At 38.4% G+C, this 13690-nt stretch overlaps 1 protein-coding gene across 3 annotated transcripts in view; it reads left to right on the top strand.

Moving 5' to 3' along the window:
* Window positions 1-5933: 5933 nt before the first annotated feature.
* Window positions 5934-13690, top strand: part of OSBPL8 (oxysterol binding protein like 8) — a 141484-nt gene continuing 133727 nt past the window's right edge. For all 3 annotated transcript variants that reach the window (XM_072401391.1, XM_072401392.1, XM_072401390.1), the window contains exon 1: window positions 5934-6049. The gene's annotated coding sequence lies outside the window, so the exon portion shown is untranslated. The remainder of the gene's footprint in view (window positions 6050-13690) is intronic.

Genomic DNA, 13690 nt, shown 5'->3' with positions numbered 1-13690 from the left:
TCTTTGTATACATAGACATAATAATATAAAAATAGAGAAAAATGAAACCCTATTATGTGTTGTTGTTCACTTCAGTGACACAATGTCAATGGAAATATCCAACTTAGCAGTACATTATGCTTTGTTCCCTTTACATATAAGATGTCAGGAGGGACAGATCACCATCCTAATTATTCATACATTCAGTATTACTGTTCAGATTAAACTGGAAACCTGAACAAATCTTCTAGTGGTTGGTATGCTCTTAGAAGGGCCCCTACAGTAGCCAAATATACAAAAATATCATAAGAAGACAACCAAGCTTCTCAGAAACATTATGTTCAATAAAAACAAAGGGAGAAAATGTGTACAACAGTGGGAAAGGATCATTTTATGTGGTTTGGAATATAGAAAATATTTAGGTCTTTCAATTTATAGCTTTCTGCAGTCCTGAATCACCAAAGGGCCATTTAGGGATTAGTAGATCCAGCTAGCATAAAGCTAACAAGCATAAATGGACTGCAAATAAGGCATTTGTCAGTGTGACCAAAATTTGCACATTTGCTTATGCTTGTTAAAGGCACCACTTTTGCATGGCATGACATGGGACGCTTTTCTGGGCAGGGTTCTCTCCTCCTTCTGTGTCACTATCTGTAAATCTCTGTCATTTTGCAACCCCTATTTAATGGATAGTGCTGTGTTGGCGCTATATAAATACTGTCTATTAATAATAATGGTGCTGCAGAGCACAAATAGCTTTCTTGGTAACCAAAAATGTTAGCATCAGCATATATATTATATATTATACAGTACATAAGTATATCTTTTCAAATAGTCCATGGTACCACTTTTGGGCAAGGCTAAAAAGTCAGACTAAAAGCTCTTGAAAGGTTTTTCCAAAAAGTTAGTTAGGTAATTAAGTTGAGGCAGATGGCCTGTAGATGGGTCTTCCTTAAATTATTTAATTTTCATAGCAGAGGCGGAAGACCTTTAAAGGGTCATCTACTCTATAAAATCTTCAACAGTTGTAAGGGACAGCCTGCACCATGTTTAGAAATGGCGGGTTGTTCGTAAGTTTGCAGTCTGTGAATTTTTTTTTTTCATAGATTGTTTGTACTGAAACTAAGGAATCAAATCTACCCATTCTCTATGACACCTTTCTTTCAATCTACACATATTGTAACTCCTATTTGTTCAATATGCATCAAGTATAGGGTCAACAAAGTGTATTGCAACTTGTTTTTCAGAACAGTGGCATATGTTATTTTCATTATACGATTACAACTATACAGACATTCTTACTGCTACAATAAGCACATGAAAAGTTTAAAGTATTTTTTGGGGAGGTTATGAATGATAATAGAAATCACAAGTCACCTAGATAAAACTTTCTTACTGCTATGTAAACACACACAATTGGTCTGTCTTATTAAAGCTCTCAAGTGCTGGAAAGGATACACTTTCATCAGTGAGGCTGGGTAATCTAGCAAACCTGGAATAGATCTGGTCCAGGATTCAAAACATTTGTTAGCAAATGACATTAAAGAAATCCCTTCCAGGTTTGCTGGATCACCCAGCTTCACGAATGAAAGTGTATCCTCTCCAGCCTTGGAGAGCTTTAATAAATCAGGCCTAATGTATAATGCAGTTTTTTCAATTTTACACTTTGTTACTATTTGTTTCAGCACCCACAAAGTATATTTCAATTTATTTGGGGTTGAAAAGAAAAATAGCTTTGTAGATAGTAGTAGATGCATTGATCAATTGAGAAATAACAGCCCACAACCTGCCTGTCTGCACTAAACTACAGCATGCAATCTTCAAATGCTAGTTGTCTGGCTCTCATGCTGACTTTCTGGCTTGTAAACTTCAAATCCAGAACAAAATTACAGATAAGGGGCTCCTGGGATGAATATTTCTGTGTCAAGGACTCAAAAAGTACTGATGTCAGCAAGTCAGAACAATAGCCAGGCAACTGGAATTTCTTTAAAGGTGGGAGTAGTTAGGCTGTGCCTATCTTAATGCAAAAACCTATTTTAGAAAGTTGTATACCAAATTTGGGGGTCCATTGTTGATCATAAGGAAGGTAGCCATCTCAATTGCTAAGTTGAGATGTAGAAATAAAATGTGTTTGTTAACAATAGCACATTATTTTTATTTGGGCCTGATTTAATAAAGCTCTCCAAGGTTGGAGATGATACAGCAAACCTGAAATGGATCTGGTTCAGGATTGAAAACATTTGCTAGCAAATAGCAAATGACTTTGATGATATCCATTCCAGGTTTTCTATATCACTGTGCTTCACTGATTTAATATTATTAATAATAATATTAATAATAATAATAATAATATTATTAATAATGAACAATTTTTATATAGCGCCAACATATTATGCAGCGATGTACATTAAATAGGGGTTGCAAATTAAAGATGTATACAGACAGTGACACAGGAAGAGAGGACCCTACCCCCAAGAGCTTACAATCTAGGAGGTGGAGCAAGTAACACACAATAGGAGGGGAGATATGTAGTGGTGGGAAGTAGTGAGGGTTTCAAAAGACAGAAAAAGATTGGTAGGCAAGTTTGAATGGGTTTTGAGTGCTCTTTTACATAAGCAGAGAGAGCTTTAATAAATCAAGCCCATTATGTTGCATTTTTTTTCCAAGGGCATTTTCTTTATAATAGTTAAGCTTGTTTAATGTGGTTGTAATACCCTTTGGGTGTGGAAGCGTGAGATACTTTAGGACAATGGTGCTGATCTATGTTATTATATTATTAAATTAAAATTTAGCCTGTAATACCTAACTCTTCTCTCATTGATAAAAAATATAAAAGACCCTTCTGTGAATTGCCTATGACATTCCCAGCAAATTAAACTAATATGAACATCACAATTGATGGCAGAATGTGCAGTTTATGTAGTTTATACATATTATACTGGCTGTCAGACTGTTGAATTAGGCTCCATTCGTCACTGCTTCAAACTCCATTTAGTGTTGCAGCAATGTTTGAAATGCCAATCAATACACCGTTCACTTTCAGGCAATCATTTACCTTTAATGCTTCCTTACCACTTAGAAACCGCTTTCAAACCTGTGATGTGAAGCTGCACCACCAGCAGCTCTGGGGCACACAAGAAACTGCTGCAAACAGCACTGTAAGTAACCAGAACTGCAGTGCAAATGAGAGAGAAATTAAATGAAACAAAGAAATGAAATGGAAAGTATACATTTCCATTAGTGAAGCTGGGTGATCCGGGAACCTGGAATGGATTTCTTCAAAGTTATGACCTATTTGCTATTTGCAAATGTTTTGAACCCTGGACCAGAACTATTCCAGGTTTGCTGGATCACCCAGCTTCACTGATGAAAGTGTATCCTCTCCAGCCTTGGAAAGCTTTAATAAATCAGTCCCAAAGACTGCATGGCCAAAAGCCACTTATCGCTTTTTGGAACCGATTACAAGCTCACTTGAATGGGAGGTTGGGATTGTGGTCGAGCCAGTGGCAGAATTGTGCTGCTCACTGTGTGTCTGATATGGCCCCTAACATCCAAATGTAGACAGGGAGTTTTGGTCTGCATTTTGTTTGTGCTGGTCAGTGTCCATTTTATATAGTACAAGGTCTTAGCATTTTAATGGTCACCAAACCCCTCAACTAATCCTTGTATTGTTATGATCTTTAGCAGAGGCTATGCAATCCCCTATTTAATAAAGTATAATGCGAGTAGAATATAGTACTTTTTACACTCCATTTAAAGTTAAGGTAATTTGTCATGGGTGAAGTTTTGTTATCCGAGGATATATAAAACTACAGCAGAGAATCTGAGTGCAATAATTACCTTAGTTGTTCTAAGGTTCTCCTCTGTGGAGCTCTACTGCAAACATCAGCCTGATAACAGGAATATATCTTTTAATATACAATGCTGCTCTACTTCTCCCTGTATTTACTGTACCCCTGAGAAGAAAACTAATCATTTATGTTATAACTTGTTCTTATTGAGGTAGCCATAAGGCCCCAGTTTGCACTCCATAGTCTTATCAACATAATTATTATCAGAATTATTCTTTAGAAGCAATAAAAATCATATCCACTGGAGACTATTATCTGGTAAGCAGTGTGGTGTTTTAGAGTGAGGAATGGTTGAAGGGAGAGGATAAATATGCTAAAAGCTTTTTTATAACGTGACATTCTCAAGTTGCCTTTGAAATAAATTCAGAGCATTTCTGGCCTATTGTTGACATAAATGAAGGAGATACCAAATGTACAGAGAATGTTATCTCTGCAGACCTTGTCAGTAAATTGCATATCACAGTGAGTTCTTCTTTACGATTGTCTCATTTCCTGATCATACACAGCACATGACTGCTGCATGCACATCACAATGCTGATTTATTTTGGAATCCCATGCAACTACACTCACAGTCAATGGCAAACAGAATACTCATTTTAATGCATCCTAAAAAAAAATGTAATATTATGAATGCGTAAAAAGAAAGGCACTAAATGTATCCTGAATTTTTACTTTGTACCCTTTTTAATATAGTGGGAACATTTTGTAGAAAGTACTTTAGTGGGCATATTTGAATTTTCAGTTTTTCGTCAGTTTCAAAAAAAAAAGAAAAAAGTCTGTTCCAAAGTAGTGAATCTGACATTCATTAACACTCTATGGTGGAAAATCAGTTACTGCTATTTAAAACAGAACTAAACTTGATTATAGCAGAATTTGCAGTAAAGAATAAAGACATTTACCTTTATAGGTGTAAAGCTGTCAATCCCTCCGCAATCCTAGTCCAGTGAGCCTGGGCTGTCCTGTCTTCCTTCTTCTTTCAGGTGTAAACTGGATACAGGGCGCCCCATCTCTTATTTTTCTTGATCTTTCCTGATCTTGCACTGTGCAGATATGAGATTGGGTGAGGCGCCTACCTGTATATGTTAAAAAAAATTGTGTAAATAATCAAATGTGACATATGTAACCCAGGGGGCTGTGGATTTCCCCTTCAGTCTTTACCGTCGCAGGGGAGGGCTGTTAAAAATTTGGTGATAGATCTGCTTTAGGAAAAAAATTCAAGCAGACCGGTTAACTGTTAGGGATAGGTGATGTTATCTCAACAATATTGGCATCCCTTCACACTGGGCCTGATTTAATAAAGCTCCTCAAGGTTGGGGAGAATACACATTTTTATCAGTGATACAGCAAAACTGGAATGGATTTCTTCAAATCATTTACTATTTGTTAGAAAATGTTTTCAATCCTGGACCAGATACATTGTAAGGTTTGTTGGATCACCCAGCTTCACTGATCACCCACTGTGCAGTTGGATACTCAATCATGCCTTAATTACCAATATTATCACCAGATTGTTTAGGAACTCTGGCTTTACTTCAGGTGTAGAAGGAACAGTGCAGAGTAGAGGGGACATGCATTGGAGGCACAGAACAGGTTGGGCATCACCAATCTCACCAATCTAGTGCTACCAAACTGTATGGGGGGAAGATGGGTCTTTAATGACCACTTCTACACAGCCAAATGTAATCACAAAAAATGTAAACTGCGATATGATTTGAGTTTACTGAGCAATTATTAAATTCTGTTTCTTTCTTCTCCATTCCCCATAAACACCAAGGAAATAGTAATATTAATAATACTATATTTGTCCCAATAAAGTAATACATTAGGGTGAACGATAAAGGCCACAAGAAGAATAATGTGTGGAACTGTGACATATCCAAAATGAAAAAAAAAATGCACTGGTATCCAGGGAAATAATTTGGAGTATAAAAGAACTTTCTCTCTCCAATGAGCTGCCCCACCAGCACCACCTAGATAATGGAACCAATGTCACCCCTACTCGTGTTTACGTATTCCAATCACAAGATGGCGGTCTGGCTGGGACTCGCGCTACAATGCGTACAGTAGCCGCTAGGTGGCAGTGAGCGGAGGCGGTGGGCGTGGCGGCGATGACACTATCACATCGCGCTGCAGAGTAGAGCGGTGTCTGCTTGGAGGTAGCTGGTTGTGTTGAGCGCTCCGTAACCTCCGGTGTGACAGAATCCCGGCTGAGAGAACGGTAAGAGAACACCGGCATGGCTGTGAGATGATGCCAGTATGCGGAGTGATTGTAAAACATCCAGCATCCTGTGTATGAGACTCCTAATACCTTCACATGCAACACACGGCTGTCATTCCTGTGCTGTCACATCTGTACTGTGTACGGGCTGTCACTGAGCACACATCTCAGCATTCCCATCACATCATCCCTAGCCTCTACCCCTATCCCCCATCCCTGTCCTCATCCCTAAACCCCATCCGTATCCCCAATCCCTATTCTTATCCTTATCCCCCAACCCTATCCTCATCCCTCATCCTTATCCCCCATCCCTATCATCATACTAACCCCCCTATCCCCATCTTTATCCCCCATCTTGATCCCCTATCCCCATCTTTATCCCCCATCCCTATCCTCATCCTTATCCCCCATCCCTAACCCCCCGATCCCTATCCCCCCGATCCCTATCCCGCTGTGATTGTGATAATGTGTATTCCCATAGATTGTATGTGATATAAATAAACACCAGGGCTGATCTGCCTTCTATTATTACCCATGTTGTGTATACATCAGGATTATTGTTTACATCTCTATAATGATAATAATATTCATACAGGTATAATAATAAAATCTGTGTTATGTGATCGGGGACTTGTGATGGCCCATGGTGCCGGTATTGTGGGGTGTCATGGTTGTTGTACGGGTCAGCATTGTGCCAGTCATGGCTTATTGTCAGATTTCTCATTTTAAACCCATCATTCATTAGCTAATAAACTGGATTGTCATCATCTGATCCCTGAGTGTTCTATACCCAGCATAGACAATATTACTTTCCACTCTTCACATGTTAATGTATCTCCTGGCTAATATCCGTCAGCCTGGCAGGTGTCATTTCTTATATTACTGAATTGGGTAATCTAGGGGGAAGGAATGGATGTCAGAATACTTTAGCTGTCATAGAAGAAGCCTGTCTGCTGCCATTTATTACATATTTGTTGGTTACCTGGTTGTCCGTCTAATGCTATCATCATTTCTGGGGATCCTGTGCCCTCCTTGCATGATTTCATTTGCTTCATATGTCTTTTATTGGCTGATATTACTGATCGCACCCTACCATTAAACAGTATATAGCGGCAACGTATTACGCAGGGCTGTACAATAAGTGACAGACAGATACAGACAGTGACACAGGAGGAGGAGAGGATCCTGCCCTGAAGAGCTTACAATCTCAGAATTCCCTTCTGGTTCTGGTCATGAAGCCCTTGCTGACCCCTTCTGAAATGCTAGTCACTTGGCTCCAATACAGTATTATGACCTATGTAGAACAAGTAGAAGCATGATTGCCAGGCAGCTAGCATTTCCAAAGCCATGTTAGCAATGGCAGCCATCATAAAGCACATGCAGAAATCTTTGCATTGGACTATGGCACATAGAATTTTTCAGTCCTGTATGTCGGCACGTGCTGCGGATTCTGTATAAAATCAGTATTTTCTGTGTATTGTCTACATCACATTGCCCTGACAGCATTAAAGTGGAAATAAAGTATAGCATGCAATAAAAACCTAACACCTGATTGCATATATATTTATCCCTCAGAACATTTTGGTCAGTACAACAACATTATGAGCAAGCTGATATAGAATATAGGAATATAGAAAGTAATAGAAGTATAGTAAATAGGTGTATAATAATAGAGGTTTTTAGTAACAGGTGCTCTGTAAATGTGAGGGGATCATCATGTAAGATGACAATGATGTTTTGAGTTTTAGCTTGTCCTTATTACGCGCCATCCTCATACCCACCCCAGTCTCCTATACCCACGCCAGGATCATAGATGTGGCAATGACCGGATCCCAACTGTTCAGTGAATGAGTCGCTGTGCCTAGACAAACCATTGTGTGTGCCAGATTAACAAATCATTCTTCCTTGTTGTGTTGTTTTCCATCTGAAGTTTTCAGATAAAACATCCAACTTATCAGAGCTGGATAAAAAACAATGGGAATACATATGGAGTTGATGCTGAAACATGTTGCTCTATTAAGGATTGTAAGGCAAGCTATGATTGTAAAATTTAAAAAAAGGAAATAAAAAAATAAAAATAATAATTCTTACCTTTCCTGTTGTCCCTGCCCTTAAACATTGCTCAGTTTATTCCCTACAATGTAGGAGTGTTGTAATCCCCAAGGTTTTTTTGCAGCTCAGTAATTCCTTCTGCTGACCTCCAGGCCTTTCTGTATGGCGACGACAGAGGTCGGCTGCTATGTGCTAGGCTGTGACAGAAGCTTGCTTGCTTTGCAGCAGTGTGTAAGTCAGACCCTAAGCACACGTATATAAATAAGGCAAATAACACCAATATACTTAACTGTATGTATAGCCAAACACATTTTTTTTTACCAACCACTGCACTTATGTTGCAAATCAGTGTAATATTGGTGGACAGATTTGGGAACAATGGTGCATTAGAATGCCTAGGCACTGGTAGATTTATATATCCTCTGTTTTTGGTTATATATTTTCAGTGTTGGTCCTTTGTGATGTTGATAACAGCTTTCTCATGCATATAATTTAAGTGTAAAAAACGGGAGGCTTTTGTGTGTCAATGATAAATGTCCCGAAGAATTCAGGCCCCTTCGTATTTCTTCATTTCCCTTTGTGCTTGTTTAATATAAACAGGAGGATGTGTGTAGAAACAAATCTGTGTCATAGGACCACAGAAGTGATGGATTATTCAAACAGCAGGTGGAAAAGTAGTGAAGAAGCCTGTTGAGATGTTTTATATCTTTTTATCCTGTTGCTTTTAGCACTATATATATATATATATATATATATATATATATATATATATATATATAGTGCCTAAAGCAACAGGGCAGGCAAATGTAAAACATATCCTAATTAAATAAACTTAACCCAGTTATAAAAAAATTGAAAGCTTCTTTAAATGTATTTCTAAATCCAATCAGTTATTCCTTGCAGCATTTTTCTGACTGGGGCAGCATTGTAACCCAATGTTTATAAAGCTTCTTGGAGGGGATAGCACAAGTCTAACCTCATTAATGTATTACTGCTGCTTTGGAACACAAGCTTTGACCAAACTGTGTTACTTAAACCGCAAAAAAGAAAATTGAGGTCGAGTCTTGACATTGGGGTCTTGTTCATAGTTTTTTCTATCCACATTTCTAGTAATTCTCTGCCATGCAGTATTGATTGGCAGGTAAGATAATTTACATTTAGGCTAAAGCTACTTACACACATCTGTTGATTGTCTTCCAACCATCTATCTTGTATAATAAGTGCAGTTATCTGTAGTAAACAATGTGCCGTAAGGAATATTTACATACCACAGTCCTCTGCATCCTTGCATTTGATTCTTTTAGTAGCCACAATTCTTAGTGATGTACCAAGTTTACTTTTGGCTTGGTCCTGGGTGAGAAACAGCAGGGGAACAGAGCAAGGAACACAGCTAGTTCTGTATTTTTAATTGCACACCCTAGATAGGGAGTTGCATTTACATATTGCAGGGGAGAGCTGTGCTTTATGTAATAAGTACAAGGTTCCCTGTAGAGCTCCTTTCAGCTATGACTAGTGTTATTGCTAAAGAGGAGCTTTAAACATTATGAAGTCTTCAAGAAGATTTTTAAGTATTCCATATCTAACCTGACCGAATATTATAAACACAATGCTCACTTTCCTTATTTATTAAAATTAAATGTACACATTTGATTGTGAAATCCACTTTTTCTTGCAGTGGATGAATTCAAATATTTAGAAGCCATGTGTGACCACTATTCCATAACTGCATGCCATAGTTGTGGGTGGTAGTGATGAGCATATCAAAGCTTCAGCTAAACTTCCTAAAGCAGGGCTGGCACAGACCACATATTACTAGAAATTAATTTATTAATTTGGAGACCTAACAGCTCTTTTAGTGGAAGCTATTCAATGCTGACCTTAGGAACTGGAAAGATGGGTCATGCAATTCCAGAAGTGCACATAGCTCTCCTCAGAAAAGCAGCTGGCAGTGACTGAGCTGATTTACCATCTGCGCCCAATCGGGCTGAAATCCGTGAGATCAGGTAACTTGCATGCCTCAACATTATGCCAAGTTAGTCCGGCCATCTGTATAAATAGGAAGGTAAGCGCTAGGGATTAATATAAAACTGAATTCTAGGCAGATAGAAACAGCACAGAATAATGCAGAGTTTTATTATTTGGCTTTGTTTAGTCTCTTGCAACTGCTCAGCAGAGCACAGACCAGGAGAGGTAGAAGCAGCAATGTAGCCAGTCAGTTGAGGGGTCTATCAGTATGGTCAGAAATAAAAATCCATCTGTTTCTTTAGCTGTTAGCCTAGAGTTGAGATTTACCCTTTTCATCACTGATTCGCCCATAAATACCAGTGTTCTACAAGTGGCACTTATCCCTTCAATGACAGGACATTTAAAGGCCAACACATTCAACCTTTTAGGTAGATTTGCACCTTTCAGGGGTCTCCTATGGTTCTGCTGTTATTTCAGTGCCAATATGTTTTTAAAACTTGCGTAGTGAATGAAAAAGGGGTGAGTTAAGTAGTAATGTGTCATTGATATGGGTACAAAAATACGGTATGTTCAATGTGTGTGCCAAGCTAGTATTTGTATTTCTGCTTGATCAGGCTGTAACTGTAATTATTCCGTTTCTAAGAAGACATCACTGGAATACAAAAAAAACTTCTCTTAAAGTAAAACTCTACCCAAATTTCAGTCTTGAGTTGGCCCCAGTGGGTTGAATAACCTTCTCCTATCTCATGTTACTTGAATGCTCCATTGGTGATATTTCTGTGCATTGATTTGTGCTTGCTCCCACGAGACCATAATGAGTTTGTTGCTCTCTCACTGCTGGATTCCCCGGTCTTTTATTACACATTACAGATTATCCATCTGGGAACCCTGACACCAACATATGGCCCTGCAGTGACTATAGTACTAGAAGTAAGCTGGAACGAAAAGTGTTGGGGATTTCATCACTGGAGGTTACAGTAGAAGAAGGCTGTTTTTCATTTGAATTGCCAGCATCCCATACAATATTGAGAAGTAAAATTTAGGTTTAGTTGGCCTGCAAGAGTTTACATTTAATGGCAGTGAAATTGTACTGTCAATAGAGCTTGCATATATAGCATATCGGCTACATTGTCATTATTATAGTGTTGGGGCTGCGGAAGTCCAGAGGAAGGCAAAAAAAACCCTGGTACAACTTGCTTCAAATTCCTTCCTGATTCCCTGAGGCAATCGGATGTTCCCTGGATCAACAGTCACTGTTATTTTTACTTTAAAGCCTTAATACCCAGTTATATTCTGTGCTTCTAGAAAAGCATCCAGCTTTTTCTTAAAGCAAGCTATAGTAGTTGCTGAAAATTACTTCCTGAGGGAGCCGATTCCACAATTTTAGAGACCTTACAGTGAAGAATCCCTTTCTTATCCGGAGCCTAAACTTCTTTTCCTCCAGACGCGCCCTCCAGACACGCGAGTGTCCTCTTGTTGTTTGTAATAAAGTGAATAATGGGGAAGACATTTCTTTATATGGACTGTTTATATATTTATACAGGGTGATCATATCCCCCCTTAAACGTCTCTTCTCAAGGGAGAATAGATTCAGTTCAGCTAATCTCACCTCATAGCTGAGCTCCTCCATTCCTTTTAATATTTTAGTTGTCCTTCTCTGCACTCTCTCCAATTCCACAATGTCCTTTTTGTGAACTGGTGACCAAAACTGGACTGCATATTTCAGATGTGGTCTGACCAATGCCTTGTACAGGGGCAGGATTATGTCTCCATCTCTGCAGTTTGTTCTTCTTTTAATACAAGAAAGTACTTTACTAGCTTTAGATATTGCAGCTTGGCATTGCATGCTGTTATTAAGTCTATACCAGAACCCCCAGATCCTTTTCCATTTCTGACTCCCCCAAATGTATTCCCCCTAGACAGTATGAAGCATGCATGTTGTTAGCTCCTAAGTGCATAACTTTACGTTTATCTATAATAAATGTCATCTGACAGTTGGCTGCCCAATCAAACAGTACATCCAGGTCTGATTGTAGAATATAGACATCCTGTATGGAGATAATTCCATTACATAGTTTGATGCCATCTGCAAAACAGAAATAGTACTTTTAATCCCGAAATCTATATCATTTATAAAGATGTTAAACAGTAAAGGTCCCAACACTGAACCCTGGGGTACACCACTAATAACCTTAGACCATTCAGAGTATGAATCAATAATTCCAACTCTCTGGATGGGATCTTTAAGCCGGTTTTCTTTCCATTTACAGATTGATTTTTCTAAACCTATTGACCGTCTGTGGGGTACAGTGTCAAATGCTTTAGCAAAGTCCAAGTACACTATATCAACTGAGTTCTTTTGTCTTCTTTGCAAATTCTGGAAATGCTTCACTGATAGCCACATAACTTAATTGTGTTGAATTTATTGCATGAATGCCCTATTTAAAGTAATGGATTATGGGGGAACCTGCAGCAAGATAGCTTGGTCTTGTGACTCCTTCTGTGTTCTTTGTATTATTCAAAGAACATTAGTGGATCCTTTTAGCCTTAAGACCACGCTCTGCATGTATAAATGTGTTGTACAATGCAGAACTCTGTGTGGAGTAAACACTTTTGCTGTCTGTCAAAGGGCAGTGATATTATCTCTCCTTTATTAATGAGCCCCTCAAGCTCATAAATATATAATAAAATCCAACAATATATGTGCTTTCTGATCTACCAATAACATGCTTGATGTTTGTCTAGATAGGTCTTCATATTTTGGTAAGTCTTCAGTAATAATATATTTATATTGTAATGTGAGGTTTAAGGTAAGGTTTGGATTTTCACTAAGGGGTCACAGTTTGCCTATGCATTTACAGAAAACAAAGGGAAATGATTGGTATACTTAACTGTAATGTAGAACCCATCCTTTAGCACAATTGTGCGGCTTTGTCAAATGTTGCAAATTTGCATCCAAGGGCTTCCCGCAAAATATAGTTTAAGGAGCATAATCATTATTAATGAGCAAGCACCCTCTGCCTGAGACAGAAATTCCGCTACTCTCCAGGTGAAATTAAGGAAAGGAAGCATGAAAGACTAAATGCACACAGCCACCAATTCTACAAACTGGTAATTTGCAAAGTATTTTAGTAAAACTAATTGCTTTGTGTCTAAATGTAATATGTTACATGTCAGCCTTTGGACTGCTTATAGTCGTTTAATGTCCTTATCGTCACACTATACATTGAACATTTTTTTCTAAATGTAAAGGATGTGGCAGGAGATGTTTGAGAGTTTTATCTGCTATCCAGAAGCCCAGAAAGTAACTGTTGGCCAACACTTTCTCCTCTTACCTACTGATAAGAGTAACAGTCTTTAGACCAGCCAGCTTGTTTCTGTGTAACTAATCCCCAGGTTGGGTTCTTTCATGTTGCTGTGATCTGAGGTACACAAGTATCCAGAAATGGCTGAGTTTATCCTAAGTTGGCTCTTCCCTACTTAATGGAGGGGGGCAAATGCAATGACATTCATTAACTCTTTTTCTGACAAAGTTTAGAGCAGAGGGAAGTTTGAGTTGTGGTGGTTAAAGAGTAGCTCATTGTCACATACCATATGTATCATAAATTTTATATGTATTGTATT

Source organism: Pyxicephalus adspersus, chromosome 2 (genome assembly GCF_032062135.1).
Source record: "Pyxicephalus adspersus chromosome 2, UCB_Pads_2.0, whole genome shotgun sequence".
NCBI classification, from domain to species: domain Eukaryota; kingdom Metazoa; phylum Chordata; class Amphibia; order Anura; family Pyxicephalidae; genus Pyxicephalus; species Pyxicephalus adspersus.
Note: the sequence above shows the minus strand (reverse complement) of the source record. Positions and strands in the feature narration are given on the sequence as shown.